At 37.8% G+C, this 26,241-nt stretch overlaps 1 pseudogene; it reads left to right on the plus strand.

Annotated features, from left to right (window-relative positions):
• Positions 1–720: 720 nt before the first annotated feature.
• LOC133043090 (telomere zinc finger-associated protein-like) lies at positions 721–22,949 on the plus strand (annotated as a pseudogene).
• The last annotated feature ends 3,292 nt before the right edge of the window (positions 22,950–26,241 follow it).

The raw sequence follows: 26,241 nt of genomic DNA on the forward strand, positions 1-26,241 counted from the left end.
AAAATAACAATTTTCAAAGTGAAGTATCTGTCAAATGCAAGATACTATGTCTAACCTTAGATATCTGATTAAAACTAGGATGTTCCATCACTATTTATTTTTATTTATTTATTTATGTGCCTTAAAAGCTTTGTGAGTATTTTCCATCATACTCAGATGAATGCTGGAAAAATGCGACCTACCTTCTTATTGAACAGACACTACATTAAACCAAAACAAAATGCCAAATCACTTTTTGTATGATAATCTGAAGATGATCTATTTCAGAAATAGCTATCTGTGGTCTACGGCTAGGGAAGACCACAGACGATAAACTGATTTATTAAGGAACAATAAAGACAGTAACTATGAATATAACCTGTAAAGAATCAATATAATTAGTATTTGCAAAATCAAGTGCTTATTTTTAAATGGGGTTAATAGGACTTAAGCAAATAAAGTAATTATTTGATTCTGAGTTTTTATAAGTAACATAATTAATATGTCATTAAGGCCCCTTGTAGTTTCACTGGGAAATTATCTCTCCATTGCATCTGTCTAGGTTGAATACAATTCATTTTATTGTCGCCCATAATTCACTTCTTCTGGTTTTATGAAAGCACATGTAGCGGTTTCACCTCTGGCTCTAGCCTGTGTTATACTCCATCACAAACTCATTTAAACAGTGATATTAATGATTTCAGAAATCACTACAAATGGTTAGCAACATCATTGTCGTTAATGTCTCACGGGAGCCGTGCACAAGAGTTTTATCAGCTTGAGGCTGAGGTATTTGATGAAGTAATAACAAACTAGCCCCGAATTGTCTTTCATTACCCTTTATCTCTCCTGGAGAGAATATAATCTTATTCAAATTATAATGGTCTCTGTTATCAATGAGCTTTACTATTTATTTACCTGCATCCACACATGCAAATACACATGCATTCTGCCTTTCCAGCCTACCTGTAATGAAATTTCTTCACTATCGGAATCATGCACTGTCACAAATTACAAACTTGTTACTAGTATAATTCGCTTAACATAAAAGAACCCTACTCATTCTTTTAATATACTATCTTGATTAAAGGAGTAAAATCCAATCATTAGGGTTGAAATTCAGTATATGCTGAACAACTTTTAAAATAAGATAACTGTTTCAATTAGTAGTTCTGTTTGGTTTTTCTCTTAAGCAACATATGATGTCAAATTGTGCTGAGGCTAACTTAGGTTAAATAGAGAATTGTTTTGTAATTTGGCTGGCATGAGGGAAGATTCCCCAACCAGGGATGGACTCCGGGCCTCTGCAGTGAAAGCACATAATGTTAACCACTAGGCCACCAGGGAACTCCCTCTAAGTAGAGAATTGGTAAAGACTGGTTTTTCCTGTTTGGCATAGATCACTTGGTATCTACTTTTTGTTTCAGTGTAGCTATCTTTATGACAATATTCTATTTGTAAAAGCTGGATAGTTTCAAAGAGCTTTCATATTCCACATCAGTCTCTTCCCTTTAGCCAATCTGTAAAGCAGAGAAGTAAGGTATTATTATGTATAGTTGACAGAGAGGAATTACAATTTGGAGATGTGCTCTGATGCCATGTAAAGAGAATCGAGGCAAGAGCATCCCCTGGGCTATTTTCTTGTCTTTCTGCCTGGTCTGCTTTTTCCTTTGAGAATAATTCTGTCTTCTTGCATCTTTTAACATACGCTAACAATGTAAAAAAAAAAAAAATGGTTCTTACAATGAAGTTAATGGTGATCTGTAAACTAAACCCTTTTTTACAATTCATTCATATAATAAAGGATTTACTGACTACTTACGCTGTGCCCTATACTGTTCTAGATATGGAGGATAATGCATTGATGATATGGACATGAATTTCTCTCTTCACTCTATTATACTGAAGGTAAATATGTAAATGCTATGAAAAAAAATATTAAATCATGTAAGGTGAAGAGAGACTGTTAGGGATTGTCTTTAAAGTGAAAAAGTATAATGGTGTAGACCTCAATGAAATAGTAATGGACTAGAAAGAAATGAGAGCGTAAACCATTGTATAGAAAAAAAAAATCAGGTATTTGTAATAACAATTTCCAGTGGCTTACCCTTTTCTAAGCAGAATGTTCTTGACATAGCATCAGATTCAAACTTACCAATAACCTTATGAAGTAGACAGGACAATTGTGACTATCCTTGTCTTTTAGAGAGAACACATTGAAAGAAGTTGAGTGTCATAAACAAGACCTGCAATAATTTCCTCCTACCAGGCCTCATTTTACGCTTTTAATTTAACACTCTTTTAATAATTTAATAATACTTTTAATTTAATACTGGCAATACACCAGCTTCACTGGGGATTCTTTCAAATCAACGAGTTTTCCTAAATTTAAATGGTGAATATTGTACTAAGCAAAAACATCTACAAAGGTGGGGTCATGTCTGTTTTATTCACTAATAATTTGAATTTGTGTCCAGATACAGTGGAGTTCCTCCTGGTCCTCAAATACACCCCTTAATTGTTTTCTCTTCTGCTTTCTCTGACTGGTAAGTAGTTAAATACTTACCCATATATTCTTTCTCCATCTGTCGATCTGACATCAGGTCTCTTTTGAACGTTGCTATTTTCTCATTTCTTGCATAGGTGCTCAGTTGTTTTCAACTCTTTGCAATTCCATGGAATATATCCTGCCAGGCTCCTCTGTCCATATAAAATTTCCAGGCAAGAATACTAGAGTGGGTTTCTATTTCCACTTCTAGGGATCTTCCTGACCCAGGAATTGAATTTGCATCTCCCGTGTCTCCTGCATTGGCAAGCAGATTCTTTACCACTGTGCCACCTGGGAAGCCCATTTTTCTCATTTTAAAAGAGTCTTCTTATACCCATGTGTGTTCTTACTCACTCATTCATGTTCAACTCTGTGCATGGTCTGTAGCCCACCAGGCTCCTCTGCCCATGGGGATTCTCCAGGCAAGAATACTGGAGTGGGTTGCCATGCCCTCTTCCAAGGGATCTTCCCAAGGTTTCCTGCCTTGCAGGTGGATTCTTTACCAGCTGAGCTACCAGGGAAGCCCCTTTTTTATACCTAAACATATGTATTTCTTTTTAAATTCTTCCTAGAATTAATTATTGTTTATAAGTATTATTTATTAAATCTAAAAGATTTCTAAAAATCACTGTTGATTGAAAAGAGCACGTGTATTCTTACAGGCTCTATATTTTAGCTAAATAACAAGTTTAGTTTTTAGACCTGAGCTCATTCTAAGAATGAATACCATGTTATAAGTAGCAGCTTTTCACTGGTGCCTAGAACGATGCAGCACCTGATGTTCTAATTTTGCATATTCCATTTATAAAGTAATAGAACATGTGAGATTTAAATTCACTAAGTAGGTATCTTCCTGAATCTAGGATATGGAACAGATAAAATACAGAAGAGATGAGTATGAAATTTGTTTCATAGAATTTTTTGAGTCTTGGAAGTAAAGAGGATGATGCCAAATAAATGAAAGATCAAATGACAAATAAATAAAAGATCAAATAAAGGAAAGATCAGATGAGAATACTGTTACCTCCTGCTTCCCACCTGGCCACAAGCAAGCCCATAGGCTTCCTTAAGCTAATGCCCAGAGCAAATATCTTAAGGGACCTCTTCCCTTAGAAGACTGGATGTGACCTCCAAAATAATTAAAGATAAATGGGGATGCCTGGCAGAATATTACAAGGGTTTAAGGTAGGAAGGAAAATATGGTGAAAGAAAAGGAGAATCCATGAAACTTGACAAAATAGTTAACACAAATGCAATATTTGGTGAATTTTTTAGGAATTGCTAAAATACATTTCATTGAAGGATAACACAAAAAAAGGAAACAATGGATAAATCATTAATGTGCAGTGAAATGAATCATTTTAAAGAGAACACAGCCAGGTAGAGATTTAGAACTTTACTGATGCCAGGGAAATGCCCTCGAAATCCTGACAAATATAAGTACCCCTCTCCTTTCCAAAAGAAACATCATAGATTGTTTTTGTCTCCTTGAATTTTATACAAATGGAATCTTATACTATGTACTCAGCTTTCACTCAACACTATGAGATAGATCCATGTCATGCCATCATGTGATGACTGTATTGATTTGAACTTAAATAACCACAATTCATTGTTTCAAATATTAGGAAGTAATATACAAAATATCCAACAGTTTTAGAAAAATGTTAATTTGGATAAACCAGTGACCTTTTTTCTTTATTTCAAATACAGAGCTGATGAATAGCCACTACATGTAAGCCATTGGCTTCCTACGTTAAACTGGACATAGAATAAGAATTAAAAATTTTCATCATTGGGATATTATCAAAAGCCAAAGAATTAGTCATAAGTGCTTCACATAAAATTATGATACAAATTAAATACAATATCACATGGACATAGGAATTTTCTCATGCACATGAAAGTGAAAGTGAAAGTCCCTCAGTTGTGTTCGACTCTTTGTGACCCAATGGACTATACAGTCCATGGAATTTCTCCAGTTCAGAATACTGGAGTGGCTAGCTGTTCCCTTCTCCAAGGGAGCTTCCCAGCCCAGGAATCAAACCGGGGTCTCCTGCATTGCAGGTGGATTCTTTACCAACTGAGTTATCATGAAAAGTGTAAATACAATGTTGTTGTTCAGTCGCTAAGTCACGTCTGACTCTTTGCAAGCCCATGGACTGCAGCACACCAGGCTCCTCTGTCCCAGTTTGCTCAAATTCATGTCCGTTGAGTCGGTGATGCTATCTACCCATCTCATCCTCTGGTCCTCCCTTCTCCTTTTGCCTTAGGTCTTTCCCAGCATCAGGGTCTTTTCCAGTGAATCAATTCTTCACATCAGATGGCCAAAATATTGGAGCTTCAGCTTCAGCATCAGTCCTTCCAATGAATATTCAAGGTTGATTTCCTTTAGGATTGACTAGTTAGATCTTCTTGCTGGCCAAAGAACCCTCAAGAGTCTTCTCCAGCACGACAATTTGAAAGCATCAATTCTTTGGTACTCATGGGAACCCACTCCAGTGTTCTTCCCTGGAAAATTCCATGGACAGAGGAGCCTGGCTGGCTACAGTCTATGAGGTCACAAAGAGTTGGCCAAGAATGAGCAATTGAGCACAACCCTCTTTATGGTCCAAATTTCACATCTACATATCACACCACAACTACAGTGTAAAAAGAGAGATTTGCCTGTATGGTTTATAGAATCCTTTGTTTCTCAGCCTTTAAATCATGGGGCCTTTTGAGAATTTGGAGATCACCTACCTTGGAAGATCATTTGCTGAAAAAGTCTCCATATCTACATACACATTTTACATTTAGTTTCGGGGTGTAAGAAATCACCTGAGGGAATTCACCAAATCTATGATGTTGAGATGAACAACATTAAATCTGAGTCACACTTTTGCAAATGCTTCTTTATGAAACCATGAAAGACTCTTTAGAACAATAATCTATTTTTGTAGAAAGGAAAAATCACAGAGGCTTTTGCCACCTTTTAAAGCATAATGATAAGTAGGCAGAGTCTGAGGCCTCTGAGGCAGAACTGATCTTGCCTTTGAGTCATCTCAGAATTGTCTCCTGTTGCTGTGTGGGTGTGTGTTCAGTCATGCCCGACTCTTTGTGACCCTACGGACTATAGCCCACCAGGCTCCTCTGTCCATGGGATTTCCCAGGCAAGAATACTGGGGTGGGTTCCCATGACCTCCTCTAGGGGATCTTCCTGAGTCAGGGATCAAACCCATGTCTACCCATGTCTCCTGCACGGCAGGCAGATTCTTTACCTCTGAGCCACTGGGGATAGATTCCCTTCTTCTACTCTTGTTTCCAGATACAGTGTATCAGAATTCTCTCTCAATCTCTTCATCCTTCTCCCTCTCACTCTCTAATCGATACTCTGGTCCTAATATGTAATTTTTGCAAAGGTCTTCAGAAATTCTTCACTTTTTTTCTCATTTTATCACTGAATCATTTTGTGAAAACACCATCAGTTGGGGTCCAGGTGGCAGCTACCACAAACTGCAGTAGGCATTTCATGCACAAAACGTACTTAAAAAACAAAAAAAAAAACAAAAGGTACTTAAAAGGAATTGAATACTAACAAGATCAATGTTTGGGACTTCTTGAATAATTCCAAAATCACATCATAGAAATGACCACTAAACTGCCTGTGACAAAATCAGGAAATGAAAGGACACCACTTTCCCAAATTCTGACTTCAGAATCACAAAACCTTAGCTGGAATCTAGAGGTAAGAGAGCTACTCTGTAATTGTTGGTTTGGGGAACACACAAACTTCTGTGATCCAGGAATAAAAAAGCTCCATCCAAAGGGCTGGCTGCAGGCTCTGCTTCTCCAGTCAGATTGGTGCCTGGCCTCTCCACTTAGGTCAGCTCTGAATTCAAGTCTTACATGAGTGCGCATGATCAGTAGAACCCAAATGACATCCAGAACTCTTGCTACAAGATAGTTTTGAAAATGTAGTCTTTAGGTTTCCACCTCTGCACAACACAGGTCGGGACACGGGAAGAGGAATAGGTACTGATAAGATAATTTACTGTAAGTGCCAAGTATACCTAGCAGCATTTAACTCTGGCTGCATGACCATTAAGATGTGATTATCACAAGAACAACAATGTGGTTATCATAAGAACAGCAATAAAACTCCAAAAATAAACTTGATTTAAAGGTTATTCATGTTTTTTTAAAGGTTACCTGTATTTAAGCATCAGGGCTATTATACAACCTTAAAGCTTGCCTACTGAATCCTAGCCAGTGAATAGCAGAGATTACTCATATCTTGCTCTACTGAAATTAATCTTGGGTTAAATTTTGTTTGAAATAAAAAACCTGAAATATGCTAGGACTCACTTTTTAACAACAACAACAAATGTGTGTGTGTCTGTGCTCTGCTTTAGAGGGGTTTTTCACTTCATTAGCATTTTTATAATATAATTTGATATGCACATTCCAGATGTCTAGGAAGACAGGAGAATAAACAGGACATTCTTCTTTTCTTTATTTAATTAAACTTTTTCCTTACAAGTTAAAAGAAGTATTATAAATGCTACATATATTTTTAAACATTTCCTTGGTAACACTTTATAAAAGTGACGTCACATATACATTTCCTGAAAATAGCTGTTTTATTTTTCATCTATAAAACAAGAGATCAGAATTTTTTTTGATCATTGTTTGAACTGCCGGGATAGCTGATCTAAGTGTCAGGCAGCTTTTGAACTCTAAAGAAAGGGCACTTGAATTAGTTCCTTATCTTGGTAATTTATGCATAATAAAAATAATTCTGGTTATAATCAATATATAGAAAAGCCCTTGTAGTTCAGCACGGTACAGAATAGGGAAAAATAAGTTAGCAATTGAGACATTCATCAAATGTCAAATATAAGGTGTCAAATACATCCTTATATCTTTCATGCATTAAGATTAAAAGAAAGAGTCTCTGGGGATTTCCCAGGTGGTCCAAGGGCTAAAACTCCTCACTCCAATGCCGGGGGCCCAGGTTTGATCCCTGGTCAGGGGATGAGATCCTACATGCCACAGTGAAGATTGAAGATCCCATGTGCCACAACTAAGACCCAGGTCAGCCAAATAAATAAGTGAATAAAATATTTTATAAAACTCTCTGGTATGTTAATACAGTAAGGGTTATATATAAGCCTTGTTAGTAGGTGATAACATGATTTAATATATGACCTCACTTAACATTGAATTCCACCCAGAAAACTAGGGAAAATGCCTTTTCAAACAGCCCTAAACTACACATATATAGGCATTGTTAAAACAAGATTATAGGCAATATTATATCAAACAAAAAAATATGCAGTGTAAAGGAAGCTAAACGCATCCAGGTCTTCAATTATAAGAAATATCTCTGCATTTCTCACAACTGCAGAAAGGAAAGTGTATCTTCCTCTCCACCCCTGCTTCTCCCCACTCTGACTTTCAGTGATAATTACTCCTTTTCCAGCTGGAGTGAGACACCCACAGTATAAGACCTCTGGCCAGGCAGTGTTGCAGGTGGGTCCCCTGATCCCACCTCTGGTGATTTCTGGTCTGTCACCCTGAGAACCTTTGATCTTTGTACGTCTATGTCTTTGTGTGAGTGCAAGAGGGAGTGTCAGAAAGTGCTGGGAATAACAAAAATTCTTTCCAGTGTTGATAAATTTTTTTCAACCCTTCCCTTCTACTATTAGGAAATATCAGCACCCCCTACTGGGGAGCTAGGATGTAAACCTGGGTTGAAATTCTGGCTCCAGTGCTTGCAAATTCTATCTCCTGGAGCCAATCCCAACATTTGTGGGTATCAGAAAGGCTATCATTAAATACAGAAATCCTATCTTCAAAGCTACTGTTAAGAATTACATAATTGTGTGTGTGTGTGTGTGTATGTGTGTGTGTGTGTGTGTGTGTGTGTGTGTGTGTTAGTTGCTCAGCTATGTCCGACTCTTTATAACCCCATGGACCAGCCCACCAGGCCCCAGGCTCCTCAGTACATGGGATTTTCAAGGCAAGAATACTGGAGTGAGTGGGTTGCCATTCCCTTCTCCAGGAGATCTTCCCAACCCAAGGATAGAACCTGGATCTCTTGCATTGCAGGCAGATTCCTTATTGTCTGAGCCTCAGAGAAGTCCATATATATATATATATATATACACACATCTCAATTCTTAAGGTCCAGAGAGAGTAGATGCTCAGAACATGTGAGTCCCCTTCCTCTTTCCTTGGTTCACACAAAACTGCGTTTGCTCTCCCCCTAGTGGCAGACCTTCCCTCGCATTATTTGCATAAACACCAAATACTGTTTTGCTTGCAATAAGCCTCCCCAAAGGTCAAAAGATGAGACAATATTATGTCCAAATTAAACATCATGGAAAACAAACAAAATGCGGACCTTCTAGAAATAAAAGGAATACAAATACTAAGTGGAGCATTTCTTTCAGCCACAAAAGAAGATAAAGATGATAAGATATAAACAGCATAATTACAGAGAAGCAAGCGCACGTGCTGCCTGCCCAGCCTGGATGTAATTTTTGGTTCTGGTTGTCACAAATTACCAGTTAAGCAACGTTATATCGTTCATGCTTAATTTACTTCTGGGCTGTTTCAAAGGACCAGCTCTCAATGTATATTTTGTGTCCACACATCTGTTGACACTGCTATTTTAGATTCAAACTGCAGAAGTTGAAGATGGTTAGGGATCCCAGTCCCTGCCTGGAGGAAAGACTGCTTTCTTAGAAACATGTATTTCTGCATCCCACAAATCTCTCCTGTAATGTCAAGCATTGCAAACCATGTGTCTGTGTTTGCCGGGAGGCGGGGGGGTGGGGGGAGTTTACTCTAGTCTTATTTATTTCTTTAGTGTAATTTCATTGGCCTAGTTTTAAGCATTAAACACAAGGTAACTCCTTTGTTCTTATTGCACACAACTGATAAATGTCTAGTCATTCACAGAGGCTTTTCATTTTTATTTTACAGACACCAAAAAACACCTGAATTTTAAAATTTCTAATTGGTACAAATGGCTTAAAATTTTCATTTAGTTGTGACTGAAGAGGTAAGCTTTATTAAAGAGAATAAAATCTTACCTGAGCGTATTTTGGAAAGAAAAAGAAACTTTAGCAGCACATTTTATATCTATGTTCAAATATCTCTTAAACACCCTGGAAAATTCATATTGAACTAGTGCTTATTAATTAAAGTTTTTTTGAAAAGTATTTGTAGAAGATAATTAATATTGGAATTATAGACTTAGCTATTTGGTGGTGATGTCTTTTCCCATTTTCCTCCTTTTTAACTCTGCTTATCTTCATTTGTTGTCTTTTACAGATAAGAAGCATTCAGGTCAGCCACATCAATAGGTTTTATTACAAAAAAAAAAAAAAGATGTTATCATCTCCTATTCTGTGAGTTTAATTAGAAATATTGGAATGTGCTATATCCCCGTTAAGCTTAAGACTGTGGAAAATAACTTGTTTTCCAAGTTCTTCAAATTCTTACACAGTGACTACTGGAAAAAAAAAAAATGAATCACTTTTTGCATTTTAATCCAATGAGCATGTGTGTCTGCATGCTCAGTGGCTCAGTCATGTCTGGCTCTTTGCAACCCCCAGCACTGTTAGCCCGCCAGGCTCCTCTGTCCATGGGATTCTTCGGGCAAGAATACTTGCCTGAAGGGTTGCCGTGCCCTCCTCCAAGGGGTCTTCCTGACCCAGGGATTGAACCTGTGTCTCCTGTGTCTCTTGCATTGGCAGGAAGATTGTTTACCCCTGAGCCCCTTAATTGGATGTGAGGAGAAATAAAATTTAGCATCTCTAAAATTTTTAAACCAAAACCTAGTGTTCAATAGTAAGGTTTGATAACATTTAAGATTGATTTTAATCCTACAGATCATGACACTAGTTTAGTGGCATAAGCCCCGCAGAGAGGAATTTTAACATACTTTGCAAATACTTCCTCCTCAACACCTAGTTCAGGCTATAGAGCTGTATGGTGAAGCTCCCATCCTAGACCTTGTCTTCTAAATACATTCTTTCTGACCATTGCAGGGGAAAAGTCTAATTTTCTTCCTGAGTCTTTGGGGCCTTCAAAAAAGTCAGCCCAAATTAATCCTTATGCCAAAGAGACACCATTTGGGCTGGCAAATTTTTGCTTCCTGTACTTCAAAGTACCGGCAGCTAACCAGCAACAATGAGGTCATCTAAATAGTGTGCTTAAAGGGGACAGCATACTTTACTGTTCATGAATTTGTGATTTTTTTTAATATATATTTGAAAGAATTCTTTATTTTACTTCTGATTCCAACTATATTTTGAATTAGTGAAGTTGTTAAATAGAAAGTTTTTGAGTGATTTGAGTGCTGTATAGAAAGACAGTTCTATCAGGATGGGGAACACATGTCCAGCCATGGCAGATTCAAGTCAATGTATGGCAAAACGAATACAATGTTGTAAAGTAAAATAAATAAACTAATTAATTTTAAAAAAGACAGTTCTATATATGTACACATGCGTATGGGCTTCCCGGGTGGCACAGTGGTAAAGAATTCACCTGCCAATGCAGAAGACACAACAGACGAGGGTTCAATCCCCTGGAGGAGGAAATGACAACCTACTCTAATATCCTAGCCCCCAAAATTCCATGGACAAAAGAGACAGGCAGGCTATAGTCCATGGAGTCTCAAAAAGTTGGACATCACTGAGCAACTGAACACGCACATGCACGCACGCATACACACACATGATATACAGAATAACCGCTGTACAGGCATTTAGGTATAAGTGCATATTTCAGAACATCTCATTAATATTTTCCCCAGTTAAAGTTAAACCTTGCCTAGGGGGCATATGTTTTTCCCTGTATCAGTATACACTCATGTAAGGCCAGATCCAGGTTGGAAGAGACCAGTACATTCCACTTTAAGTAGTTTTCTAATTTTCTGACATAGACACATACACACACATTCAAGCACCAACAAAATCATCATATACAAAATTGGCACAAATAAAACTATATAAAATGTGTTTCTATCCCATAGAAAATCATTTCAATACTGTCTCCTAACTTCCCAACAGGAAAATTAGCCTTTCTCATGGAGTGTGATATTAAAACTGTGTCCAAGGAGAGCAATTCATGCCTAGAAAATGCCATATCTGTCTTCTGGTCCCTCATGAATGAAGACATCGTATTAAATGTCAGAGTTGGAAACTGTGACTAGAAACCAGGAATTCATTTCTCTAGCTTCAAACTCTAGTTAGGAAAATTAACTTCAAATTCTTATTAGCAAAACTCTGCAATTAATTTCTTTTAGTGATTGATATTTACTGTCATTTAACACATTAAAGGATGCCAACAGCTACTTAAGACAGGTTCTCTACAATAGTATTTTTTAAATTATTTAGTTTTGTGTTAAAAAAATAGTTTGTGATTTGTTCTGTTGACATATTAAAGACAGCTTGACAAAACAGTTGATAATGAGAGTGTATCCGTTGTCAGGGCAACTCTGGAAGAAATACTTTTCCAAATGGTATCTATAGGCTCAAGTAAGATAAGACCCTGATGGTGGGTAAGAATGAAGGTGGACGGAGAAGGGGACAACAGAGGATGAGATGGTTGGATGGCATCACTGATGCGATGGACATGAGTTTGAGCAAGCTCTGGGAGTTGGTGATGGACAGGGAGGACTGGTGTGCTGCAGTCCATGGGGTCACAAAAAGTTAGACATGACTGAGCAACCGAACTGAATTGAACTGAAGACAAGAAATTACTATAAATAAAATCACACTGATGGAACATAATAAAGAACACAGCTATAAGTGAAATTCCTCTAAAGCAGGCAATAAGAAGATTTGGAAGTCAGAAAGACTGAAGTTCTAATTGCTGCTTCACTACTTGCAACACAATTTAAGTGATTTTTTTTTCTTATCACAAGAGTACTAACTCTGAACTTCAGTGTCTTTACCTATAAAATGGGATTTACAACACTAAAACAAGTTTGGTGTTTATTATTTAATGCAAGTAGTGTGTGTGAACACAGATGTGAACATATCCAGAGATACATTACAGTTTAATTTTCATGCCTGAGTGTCAGTCACTTTTCTGAAGTGTATGCAACACTTAATGTGTTACCTTCCCAGATAAATAAGGGTGAGTTATGTCCCTGAGTTTGGAATCCAGGAAAGAGAGAAAATCATCATTTTCCTACAAAGATGCTCTTGGGAAGTATCAGAAATGCTTCCGATTGAGGTGATGTTATTGAGCCTATTAATTGCATCAATGCTTGGTTGCAATAATTGATATCAAGATGCCTGTGTGCATGCTAAGTCGCTTCAGTAATGTCCAACTCTGCAACCCCATGAGACTGGCAGGCTCCTCTGTGTGTGGGATTCTCCAGGCAAGAATATTGGAGTGGGTCTCCATGCCCTCCTCCAGAGAATCCCTACCCAGGGATCGAACCTACATCTCTTATGTCTCCTGCATAGGCCAGTGGGTTCTTTAACACTAGTGCCACCTGGAAAGCCCTGATATCCAGATGGGAGTATGATAACTTGTGGTTACTCTCAAGATGTTTCTATCCTGCACGGAATCAGAGCATTCTAAATACACAGTTGGTTACTGAAGAACTGTGACTAGAAATAAAAGTATGATGTACTCGAGTTACAAGAAAACTTGGAAAGGATAGTTGTGCTGACTTAACAAGATGACAGCAACAGGACATTGGAAGGTATCCTTGAAGGAGAAAAATTCTGAGCAGATAGGTTGTTCTCGGTTGCTTCTCCAACGTTCATTTCCCGTTTATGTCTCTTTAATAAGACTCTGAGTTTCCAGAGGGTAGGGGTTTCCCAGGTGGCTCAGTCGTAAAGAATCTTTCAACCAATGCAGGACCACAGGAGATGTGGGTTCAATCCCTGGATCAGGAAGATGGCCTGGAGTAGAAAATGGCAACCCACTCCAGTATTCTTGCCTGGGAAATCCCATGGACAGAGGAACCTGGCGGGTTACAGTACATGAGGTCACAAAAGAGATACAACTGAAGTGACTAAGCCTCTGACTAGGCTGAGTCATTTGATTATGCAAAAAAAAAAAAAAACCCTTAGCTGCAGTGTAGGGGCAAGGACGGGCACTTTAGCCATAAATGCTTCTTCTACTTCAAACCAGTCAAACTCAGAATTTGTTGTTGAGAACGGTTTAGCAAATGCCTCTAGGTTATAAGTGTGGCAGAAGACATCTTTTATGTCCAAGTTTTTTTCTTCCAGAATTTTCTTTAGTTCTTTTGACCTTAGGAACTCTCAATTTCCTTCTGATTTTTTTCTGTATTTGAATTATATTTTGTGTATTTTATTTTATTTATTGTATGTATTTTATGTTTTTCTATACTAGATGGGAATGCTCATCTGCTGGTAACTACTCTGTCTCAATCAGAGCTAAAAGTTCCCATGGTAGAAATGTATAAATGCATTTGTAACTTAACAATTTATAAAGTTAATTGTTTTCTTTAATCTTCTTCTGAAAAAGGCATGCTCTTTCCTAGCATTTTAGTTATGTTTTGAACTTTTATCTATTCATTTGACCTATTATCACTATTGTTTTAAACTGTCAGTATTTGTCTAAATTTGACAACATTTACAATATATCTGAAGTATCACTAATGCATCTTGGGCTTTCCTTCTGGGAGTATTTTTATGTTTCTTATAAGTACATCCCTAGGATAATAAACATAAACCATAACCAATTAAGTAAGTCTGCTGTGCAACTGCCTAAGTTTCTAGGTGCTATTTTATTTAACTTTGAAATCTAAGTTAAAAAAAAAATGTTGTTTGCTGTTTTATTCACTAGGTCACGTTCGACTCTTTGCAACCTCATGGACTGTAGCCCGCCAGGTTCCTCTGTCCATGGGATTTCCCAGGCAAGAGTACTGGAGTGGGTTGCCATTTCCTTCAGGAGATCTTCCCTACCCAGGGATCAAACCTGCGACTCTTGCATTGGCAGGTGTATTCTTTACCACTGAGCCACCAATAGATGATTGTAAACAAATATTAATGAAGTAAGCTCCCAAAGATAGTTTTAGAACAAGAAAAGAGTCACATTCAAAATTATATACATTATCATCTGTTTATATCTTTTGTCTGAGAGCTTTGGTGTTACTTTGCAACTCTGAGACCCCATGAAATTAAATCTGGCTCTTTCTCATCTTTTAGTGAAACCAAAGTTATTGAGGCTGGTCTTTAAAGTGCTGCCTAATCTATGTTGATAGAGTGCAGATTATTATGGAAACTATAATAATCACAGAGAAATTGATAATGATTTGCATCAGTTGTTAGTTGTAAAGCTTTTACTATTAAAAAATTATTTAACAACTGCAGTTACTAGTTATGAGGTTTTATTAGACATAGAGATAAATGGTTCTTCTGATATCTAACACAGTATATTCACATCATTGTGTTTATGGTAAAATTGTGATCTTCACATGTTGATACTTTATAGCCAGTTAAGGATTTGGAAATCATAATGTTTCACTTTTTCCATGATTATATTTTTAAATGATTTTATTGCCAATAATACAGTGACAGAAGTTTTGTAACTAACAGAGCCAAATTTTCAAGTAGAGTTGACTCTTGAACAATTCAGATTTGAACTGCATAGGTGCCCTTATATGCAGATTTTTTTCAATAGTGTACATACCACAGTACTACATGAAACACAGTTGATTGAATCCATGGATGTGGAAGCTTGGAAGCAGAGAGCCAACTGTAAAATTATACATGGATTTTTTATTTCACAGGATACTGGCACCTCTCACCCTTGCTGTTGTTCAAGACTCAACTATATTATCCCTCCTGCAGCTATGACTTGCAGCTTCCCAGGTGGTGCTAGTGGTAAAAAACCAGCCTGCCAATGCAGAGATGCAGGTTCGTCCCCTGGGTCAGGAAGATCCCTGGAGGAGGACATGGCAACCTACTCCAGTGTTTTTGCCTGGAGAATTCCATGGACAGAGAAGCCTGGCGGGCTACAGTCCATAAGATCGCAAAAAGTTGGACATGACTGAAGTGACAGCACAGAACAGCTACAACTTACTAAAAGAAACTCTATCTCAATTCTACCAGCATAAACATTTTAGAATCCCCTTTAATATAGAATAAATTTGGTACTTTACTATTATATCAAAGCTCAAAATGTGAAGGCCTTCAGAACAAGCAATTCACTAAGAAAACTCCCTTTCATGTAACTTCCTGATACTAACGCTTCCAGGGAAATATATTTTAATAAAGAAAAGTGAAAAAAAAAAGAAAGAAAGAAATAAAAGTAGACGAAGATGTAAAAAACATTTATTGACTGGTTTTTGCTTGCTGTACGGTACACTAAGTGCTTTAAATGTGCTAGTTGATTTAATGCCTCCAATTTCATAAAATAGACATTTTTATTTTCATTTTCAAGATGTGACAATTGCAAGAAGGAAAGGCTAGTACCTTCCCATAAGTCTTGACACTACTGAGTGTGAAGCTTCAATCTGAAAAGCAGGTGTATCTAAATTTTCCCACTCAATACATATTAAATGTAAAAGTAACAGAAACAAATAGAAGCAGATGGAAAACTTTAAAGGAGAGGAAGAGAATGAGTGCCTAAAAACAACTTCATTATCTTCACAAACTTCTGATAGGACAGCACTATAGATCCCCCAATCCACTGACTCTTTATTTTTTTCACGTTGTTTCTATCCATTTCATATATAATCCATTTTAGTGCTTAGAAACATCTGTTAGGAGTGACCTAAGAGAAGGAGGTGGAGAAAGAGAAAGAGATTAAGAGAAAGAGTGCTTCAGATATATTTGGTCGTCTCATATGATTACAATATAGACCATCATCCAAATTAACATCAAGAATTAACTGCAATCCTTCTGAGTGCCTTTTTGAGGTTTCCCCAGTGGCTCAGGGATAAAGAATGCACCTGCCAACGCAAGAGACACGGGTTGGATCCCTGATCGTGGAAGACGCCACGTGACACGTAAGCCCACGTGCCGCAGTTGTTGAGCCTGGCTGGGCACCACAACTACTGAGCCCATGAGCCACAAGAGCTGAGGCCCAGGCCCCTCATTACTGAGGGCCGCGCACCGTTGAGCCCCATGCTCCACATCAAGAGAAGCCATTGCAATGGGAAACCTTGGCGCAGCATCTAGAGAGTAGCCCCCACTCTCCGCAACTAAAGACAAGCCAGTGCAGCAATGAAGACCCAGAGAAGTCAAAAATAGATAAATAAAATTATTATTTTTTTTTTATCTGTAACTAAATGAGGTCCAACAGACTGACACAGGCAGGTAATACAGAAAGTAGTGTAGATCATATTAAGGATTATTGACTTTATGTGTAAGGAAAGTACTGGAGAAATGGCTCATTTGTATTTCACTTTGTGAAAACTTTCCTGACTTCTACAGAAATAAATGAATACATAAAGAGGACATAACAAGAAAAAGAGAAAAAGGAGAGAAAAGAAAGAAAGTGAAGTAGCTCAGTCGTGTCCAACTCTTTGCGACCCCATGGACTGTGGCCTGCCAGGCTCCTCCATCCATGGGGTTTTCCAGGCAAGAGTACTGGAGTGGGTTGCCCTTTCCTTCTCTGGGGGATCTTCCCGACCCAGGGGTCGAACCCAGGTCTCCTGCATTGAGAGCAGATGCTTTACTGTCTGAGCCACCAGGGAAGCCCCCAGGAAAGGAAAGGAAAGAAAAAAGAATTGAAGAGGAAACAAGAAAACTCCTCTGTACTCCCAAGGAATTTTTAAGTTATTAGTGTAACACAGATCAATAGCAAATTTTTCCCTAACTCTACTTTATAAGGAGATTTGTAGCTGAAACTGTTATTTGTGATAATGGAAGAAGTCAGGAGATGATTAAACCAGTCTATAAAATAATGCAAAAGAAAGAGGAGATAACATTACCAAGTTGGAATTACTGTTTTGAAAGAGGAAAAGACTTCTCTTGTAGATGGAATTACAAAGATTTGTAGGGGGAGGACTTCTGTAATATTTAATACAGAAAGGGGAGATTAGCAAAGGTAAGTGGATTTTACATGTGATGTAATTTCTTTTGCCATTTATTTGAGACATTTTAGTGAAGATGTAAATTGCTTTTCAGTGCTTTGCATACTTCAAATTGGTGACTCTTTTGAATGTAAGTTGATGCTGAAATTGACTCCAAGACAGCTCATCAACTAGAGAAGCCCAATGGATGTTGTGTTAGCATTAGGTGTATGTGTTTCCAGTGAGAGAATAGGTGTCATATGCTTTGGTATCTATTTTCCTAATCCCTTCTCTTCTATACTATAGTTGACACAATTCCCTTTTGCAGGCAGAAGTACATCCATATGCTGCCCTAAATGTGACCTCGGTCAATGAAATGTAAGAGATTGCCCAGGGTTTCTTATTCCTATGTGAATAACTGCACACAAACATGTCATCTGTTCTTTATCTAGAATTTGCAGTTGCTTATGTAACTCATTATGTCTTCCTCCTTGTACAGCTAATGACCCTTATATCAAGCTATTCTTTTAAAGGGACTAGTGAATCTGTTGGGTTCTGGTATGTATGAAACCATAAACTAGAAAATGCATACAGTAGCTACCACAAGAGTACTTTTTTGCAAGTAGTATATAAGATTTTAATTAAAACTCAGTGAATATATAGATTAAATGAGTTCTGAGTATCTGTTCTGTTCTTTAATTCCAAGTCCTCAATTCTTAAAGAAATATGCATTAATAATATATACCAATATACATTAATAATAAAGCCAGTCTTATTTCAAGACCACAGCTAAATTATTGCTTGATGGAGTTTATTTGGTGGCAACTACAGTAGTTGTTCATTTCTTTTATGGTTGTGTTCAGCAAAGAGTTTTACAAAAGTATGCCATTTGATCTGCTTCCCTGGTAGCTCAGATGGTAAAAAATCTGCCTGCAATGCAGGAGACTTGGGTTTAATCCCCAGGTCAGGAAGGTCCCCTGGAAAAAGGAATAGCTACCCACTCCAGTATTCTTGCCTGGAGAGTTCAACAGAGAGAGGAGCCTGGCAGGCTACAGTCCATGCGGTTGCAAACAGTAGGACATGACTGAGGGACTTTCACTTTGACTTTTATGTTCTTAAACCATGCATGTAAATGTTTTCCACCATTATGCTTTCACAGTGTTATTATGGACAAAAATATATCTATCAAATATTAATTTTTGCATACATATATTTACAAAAATCTGAATATATCCATGACAAAATAGAGACAGCATGATGAACTAGAAATATCTCGTGTTAAAAGATATGCTTGAGTATGCCAAGAATTACTAAAAAGTATATTCAATCTGATTCTTATCATATACCCACAGATGTTTATTTAGTGAATCCAGGGTGGGTCTCAGGACTCTGGATTCTTAAATTAACTTTACCTCCTTCACCTCTCCTAACCCCAAGAGATTCTGATGAGGAAACACAACTTCAGAAACTTTGGATTGTATTGAATTACACAAAGGCCCTTTTCAGCACTTTTTGCCTAACTTCCTCTTTTTTTTTTTTTAACTCACCTTAGAAGTCATTGTTCTCCAAGGAAGCAATCAAATGTTGAGTTTAGTTTAATTCTATGCAGAATAGCAAACTTCTGATGTTAATTTGGCCTCTCATTTTTATTGAAGTATAAGTGCTTTCCAATGTTGTGTTAATTTCTGCTATACAACAAAGTGAATCAGCTATATGTGTACATATATCCCCTCCCTCTTGAAGCTCCCTCCCGCCACCTTTCCCGCATCCCACCCATCTCGGTCATCTGAGCCGATCTCCCTGGGCAGCAGCGTCCCACTAGTTATCCATATTACATATGGTAGTGTATATTTGTCAGTCCTACCCTCTCAATTTATCTCTTCACCCTCCCCTTCCCCCTGTGTCCGCATGTTGGCTCTCTATGTCTGTGTCTCTATTCCTGCCCTGAAAACAGGCTTATTGTACCATCTTTCTAGATTCTATACATATGTATGGAATCTAATTTGGTCTCTTAAAGCAGATTTTCCTACTGAGAAGATAACTCATTGAGTAGTTAGAAGTTACTACATGTCCTCAGTTTAAAGTAATACTTTGTCATCCTAGTGCATGTGTTTCTCAGGAATCTGATCAGCATGAATAAAACATATCTGAAATCTGAACACCAGGCAAAGCAGTAAAACTGAGATAATTAATTTGAGAAATGAAGAGCAAGTCTTGAAATAGAATATATCTTATGAAATATCACCTAAAAGGACACCCATCTCTTGTGCAGTGTGCTGTGCTAACTCACTTCAGTCATGGCTGACTCTGCGGCCCTATGGGCTCTAGCCCATTAGGCGCCTCTGTCCATTGGATTCTCCAAGCAAGATTACTGGAGTGGGTTGCCATGCCTTTCTCCAGACGATCTCCCCAACCCAGGGATTGAACCTGCATCTTCAGCAGTATCTGTATTGCAGGCAGACTCTTTCCCATCTGAGCCACCAGGGACGCCCGCCCCACCCCATCTCTTAGGTTTGGCCTATTTTCAACAACATCTGGGATGAAACATAACTCATCTCTACGCAACTAGTGGCTTTGTAAGTTTTGCTATAACAATGACATTTCTATTTACTGAAATACTCATCCATTTCATGTAAGATACAAAATTTAAGAGAAGTAATATTAATCATTATTTTCCCCCTTTTACAGTGAGTCATCCCTTGCATGCTCTTAATTTTATTTAAATTTTACTTTTTGATTTGTGTGTTCATTTTTCAAATCATAAGTAATTTGATTGCTAGGGGTGTGTGTGTGTGTGTTTGTGTGTGTGTGTGTGTGTGTGTGTGTGTTAGAGAGAGAGAAATAGAGCAAGAGAGCGAGAGAATTTGTATCCGTGTGATTTATTTTTTTTTTAACTCTTCTCAGTAAAATCAGTAAGATTTTGCCTTTTTTTCCTCCCCACGTTTGACAGATATAGACATGAAGATAAGAATCACGATAGGCTGTTGAATAGTTTATCTGTTTGTAGTTTAGCTTCAAATATATGACTCTAAATTTCAGAATAGATACATCACTTGGTGTAGTTCAGATAATTGATTCATAAGTCAGCTACATCAGGCAGGTTTTGATGGTATCTTTATAAATAGGCCAGAGCTTTCAAATGCCTGATCGTATCTCTCATGCTGACATGAAAGGCATTTAGAGGTTGGAATATGCTAGCTGTACAACTCGTATTCTAGATATAGTTCATGAGGCCTATTAGCTTCCTGTGGCACAAGTAACAAAACATCACTGAAATGTAATAAATTGAATGATAATCTCAGAAATGCTTTTCTAATTGCGTTTTAAAGGAGCAACATGAGATATGACTTTTACATTAGATGTTTAGAAATAAAAATGCAAGGCATTTTAATGTGTTTAAAACAAAAACAAGCATGATAATAAAATAAGAGGATTACAAAGTCCAGAGACATATCTATGCCAGTGCATACTGCTAAGATGGTTTCTCACCCATGTGTGAGTCAGATGGAGCCTGCCTTTGCAAAATGCATTCACTCCATCTGTCTTCATAATTCCAGATGCATGCTCACACATCTCTTATCCTAAAATGAGATAAAGGATTAGGAATTTGCATGGTGAGGTATTTGTGAAACAACTGTAAACATATAAGATTCTGAATTAAAAGTAGTATGTTAGACAAATTTATTTGGTAATTCTAACCAGATCCCCTGTACACTTCATGAATTTCTTTATATTTTTCACAACTTTGGGGCCAAACATCCTATACCACACATTACACATCGTCATCCCCCTGATTGCTGTCCTAGCCTGACTCTCAGGTCAGATGTCATGTATAGAGGAGATATTTTTCTTATTTGGATAGGCTTGAAATACTTCATTCTAGAGCTTCCTGGGTTGTGCTAGTGATAAAGAATTCGTCTGCCAATGCAGGAGACATAAGAGACATGGGTTTGATCCCTGGATAGGGAAGATTCCCTGGCAGAGGGCATGGCAGCCCATTCCAATATCTTGCCTGAAAAATTCCGTGGACAGAGGAGCCTGGTGGGCTTCAGTCCATTGGGTCGCAAAGAGGCGGACATGACTGAAATGACCTAGCACATAGGCATGCACTTCATTCTAAGTGCTGTTCCCCAACTCCATTCCCACAACATTTATTTTGTGTCCCACAAAAATAAGCACACAACCTTATAATCTTCGAAGACATTTGTATCCATCCGAAGAAAATCAGAATAGCTTACCCAAAATATGCCACCTTGGCATACTGAGTATTTTTATTTCAAGGCACTTAAAACAGCAAGTGAAACAAAAACTCCCACAGTCCTTTTTCTTCCAAAAAGTTCCAACAGGAAACACACTGTGGAGAAATCCTTCGAGTGTCCTAAATTTGGAAAGTGTTAATCTCCTAAGAGAAACTTCTTGAAGTACAAAACCGGAAGTTGCAGGACCCTATCAGAACATGTGTTCATGTGGCAGAAGAGCCAGGAGACCTTCTGCTGCAGGATGGGGCCGTTGGTACCCTTGGCATTCCACAAGGAAGAGACGCTTTCCTAGCATTCTTCCTGTTTTCAGCAGTTCATGAAGAAGCAGTTCAGGCAAAGCTACAGGATCAAGCTTCTCGAATCCCTAAGCCCCATACCTGCCCCAACTGTGTGAAGTGCTTCCTGTCCCAAGGGAACTGTGGCTGCACCAGGCTTTTAAGCACCGTGGGGTCTATATGTGTGTGGGGACTTTGGCTGCAGATGTACCTTAAGGTCAAACACAGGAATTAGAGGTCATGTGTCTGCAAGATCTGCAGCCATGCGTTTACCCAGAAGGCTCTTCTCACATGTACCTGAGAACCGTACACCGGCCAGGGTACAGACTTTCTGCACCCAAGCCAGCCCGGACAAACGCAAGGACACCCACACCAGCCAGAAGCCTCTAACTGTGAGTTCTGCAGGCAGCGCAACACCGAGAAGGGCCCCTGATGAGGGACACGTGGTCAACCACCACGGGGAGGGCACCACCAGGAGGGTCCGCTTCTGCCAGATCTGTGGGAAGACATTTAAAGGACTGGACCAGCTGTGTGGACATGTCAGACAGCCCCAGGGGGTGGAGGAAGTACAAGTCACTGAGTGTGGCTCCAAGTTCGTGCAGTAGGCCCACCTGTGACTGATGCAGAGCTGTCACCCACCTCAGGGCAAGCTGGACCCTGGTCCTTGAAGATCAGATGAAGCTCTTGGTGGTGGTGGATGTGGTGGGGGTTGCGCCCCAGCCACTGCCTGCGGAGCTGGAGGTGGGCTTGGCTGAGGGCATGGTGAAGTCCTTGGCCCAAGGTGGCCTGGTCAAAGGTTGTGTGCAAAGGAGAACTATAAAAGCCTGGCCCTGCATCCCTTGCTCATCCTCCCACCTGCCATCTCGCTGAAAGGCAACAGATAGCTTCTTCTTCCACCACAATTCACTTGGTCCCAACTCCCAGTAAGTCACAGGGCTTTGGACTAGAGAAAAAATTTTTTTTCTTGAATTTTTTGCTCCTTACTACTGCCCTCCCATCTTTGCTCTAAAGATCTTCTCAAAAAGTCAGTACCTAACACACATTTGAAATAGCCATCCCTCTTCCTCCCACTCCCCTGGCATGCCTGCTCTTTTTGGCTACTTAGTTTCTCTCTGTAGTCCTTATGCACTCAACTTCACCTGACATCCTGTAGCATTTACATATTTTGCTTATCATTGTCTCTTCTCTTTAAAATATAAGCTTTATGAAGGTATGGCATTTAATATATTTTGTTTGCTGCTACATCTCCAAACCTAAGAACAAAGCCTGACCCATAACAGATTACCAATAAACATCGTTTTGTCTTTTAAAAGAATATATGATTTTTATGTTTTTAAGTAGGCTTCTTCGGTGGCTCAAACAGTAAAGAATCTGCCTGCAATACAAGAGACCCGGGTTTGATCCCTGGGTGAGAAAGATCCACTGGAGAAGGAAATGGCAGCCCACTCCAGTATTCTTGCCTGGAGAATTCCATGGACAGAGAAGCCTAGTGGGTTACATGGGGATGCAAAGGGTCTGACTCAACTGAGCAACTAACACTTTCACTTTTTCATGTTTGTAAGTGCAAAGATAAGAATGAAAGAAGTATACTAAACCAATGATACTGACAACTCTGGGAGTGATTGAGAATGACATGAGAACTATTGAGCACTTTTGTTCTTCGTACTTTTATTTTAAGCACTTTCTACTTATTAACAGCATGTGTTTCTATGATCGAAGAATATTGTAATAAAACTAACCACCAAGGTATAATAGCACAGTGCTTGCCATATAATAGGCATTCAAATGTTTTATCCAATAAGCATTCTATGGGCTCCAGCTATATGCCAGACCTATAGTAAGACCCTAGGTAGATGGTAGTGAAAGTGAATCACCAGAACTCCACTTTCCTGGAGCTTGAGATAATGTAACAGGGGTCTATTTATTGCCTAAAGGTCGCATGCACTTTCTATTGTTTATGAAGTTACACAAACATTTATGAAAATCTGGCAAACATTTCCAGATTGCTTGAAAAAGGGCATAAGGGCAGTTTCCAGAATGATGGAAATGTTCTATATCATGATCTGACAGCAGTAACACAGGTGAATACCTTTGTTAAAATTCACTGAACTGTGCATTTAAAATATGTGCATTTTATTGTACGTAAATTATCTTAATAAAAAATGCAAAAGTATATATCCTTTGTTTTCCAAATTATAATGCCTGGTCTTGTAGAAAATTAGAGTGGTAATCTATCTTAAAATAGAAAATTAATAAATGTGATTAATAAGATTTAGGATTTGATTTAGATTGACAAATAAAAATCTATGGATATTAGTAAATAAAGATAAACAGAGGAAATTTTTTAGAATCCATACAAAAATTTGACTATGCAAATCAACCCAATAGGCTCAATGTTTGTGAATATGAAATAGTCTTTGGCTGTTCTTTGATTACAGAATTAATCAATGTTTATTTATAGAAAATTTGGAAATCACAGAAAAATCATCAAGGGCTCATAATTATTTGGCATATTCTGTTGTAATCATTTTTCAAAGATACGTTTGTACATGAATGAAATTATACTTACCTATACTTTTGTATCTTGTTTTTACATTTATCATCAAAACACAGGTATCTCCCCTCAAATTAAAAACCATTTGTAGATATGATTTTAAATGTGTGCCTGTTTTACAACAGTATTGAGGGAGTGTGTTGTGGTAGAGAGAGCAATATAGACCTAGCTACATTCATTTCTGAATCCCAGTTCAGGTAATAGCTAGCCTTTGATCTAGATCAATCTTTTTGTCTATGTTGAGGTATGTAAATGATATGATTAAGGTATGTAAAATGAGTCAACAGTATCTTCTCTGGAGGGATGCTTTATATATTTATATGAAATATATTTCAATTGTCTAGCACTGTGCTATGCATCTGGCATGTACTCAACAAGTGATTATATAGTTCACATACCATAGTTACTTTAACCATTTCTTTAGACAGTATTCTTGTTTAGAAGTTTCTCTGTTTTAATGAAGTCTACCTAAGATAGTTTGTTTTTCTGATTAGCAATAGCTTAGATGTTTAGACTTCCCCATTTAGGGTCACTGATGGTAAATAATATCACACATATCATTCTATGCATATGATTAATCTTAACACTAGCCTTCCAGTTTTAAAGTCTTAATTTTGATTATTCTCTGTTTATTGGAATTGAAACATTGATAATCTTTCAGTAACACCGAGTATATTTCTCAGGCATTTTTCAAGCATTTGAAGTTGTCTTCATAATTCAACCAGAATTTTTGTCTTTATAAGTAAAGTTTAGCAAAAGTTTTCCTCATTAGACATTTCACTTCTCATAACTAACTATCACATAGTTGCAAAGAAATCTAAGGCAAGCTAAATTTTTCCACTGATTTTTACCTTCTTTTTCTTCCTGGGAGACTCTAATTTTTTTTCTGAAACACACTGAATCATATTTGATATTTAGGATTGTATCTGTTTCCTTGTACTACAAGGAAAGGGACTGTTCTACTACAGATTTCTGAGTTTATAGTAAAGGAATATGTATTACAAGGTTAGAGTCTAATTTTCATGCCTGTAATATTTATTAATATCATCATGTGCTTTTTAATATATTTCTTTGTTATTTGAATTCTTAAAGATCTCCTCTTGTTTTACATCACCATCATTGAATTGATTTTTCGCAATGCCAGTTTAACCTTTCATTGCCTAAAATGAAGGTTTTAAAATCTGTCCTAGACTTTCTACTTATTTTTCATTTAAAAAATTATTTTCAGATAATACTTTTCCAGTTTAGATTAATATTTCTGTATTCTTATCTTAAGTAATATTTTCAGAAGTCCATTATTATTAATGTATATGTATGGTGGGGGCATTTATCTGTTCTGTTCTATTTTTCTTGATGCTTATAAAAGGAAGAAAGTTTTAATGGTCTGGTTTGCCAGCATATGATACTTCCATTTTTATCCTTATCTTCATCATCCTCATTATTTTAGAAAGGGATAATGTAGCTATCTCAAGTCTCATACTTGAAGTGTGGTTGTTGTATCCATCTCAGCATAAATTCTATGCATGTTAGTCTCTCAGTTGTGTCTGACTCTGGAACTCCATGATCTGTACCCACCAGGCTCCTCTGTTCATGGAATTCTCCAGGCAATAATACTAGAGTGG

Source organism: Dama dama, chromosome 22 (assembly GCF_033118175.1).
Source record: "Dama dama isolate Ldn47 chromosome 22, ASM3311817v1, whole genome shotgun sequence".
In the NCBI taxonomy this organism is placed as follows: domain Eukaryota; kingdom Metazoa; phylum Chordata; class Mammalia; order Artiodactyla; family Cervidae; genus Dama; species Dama dama.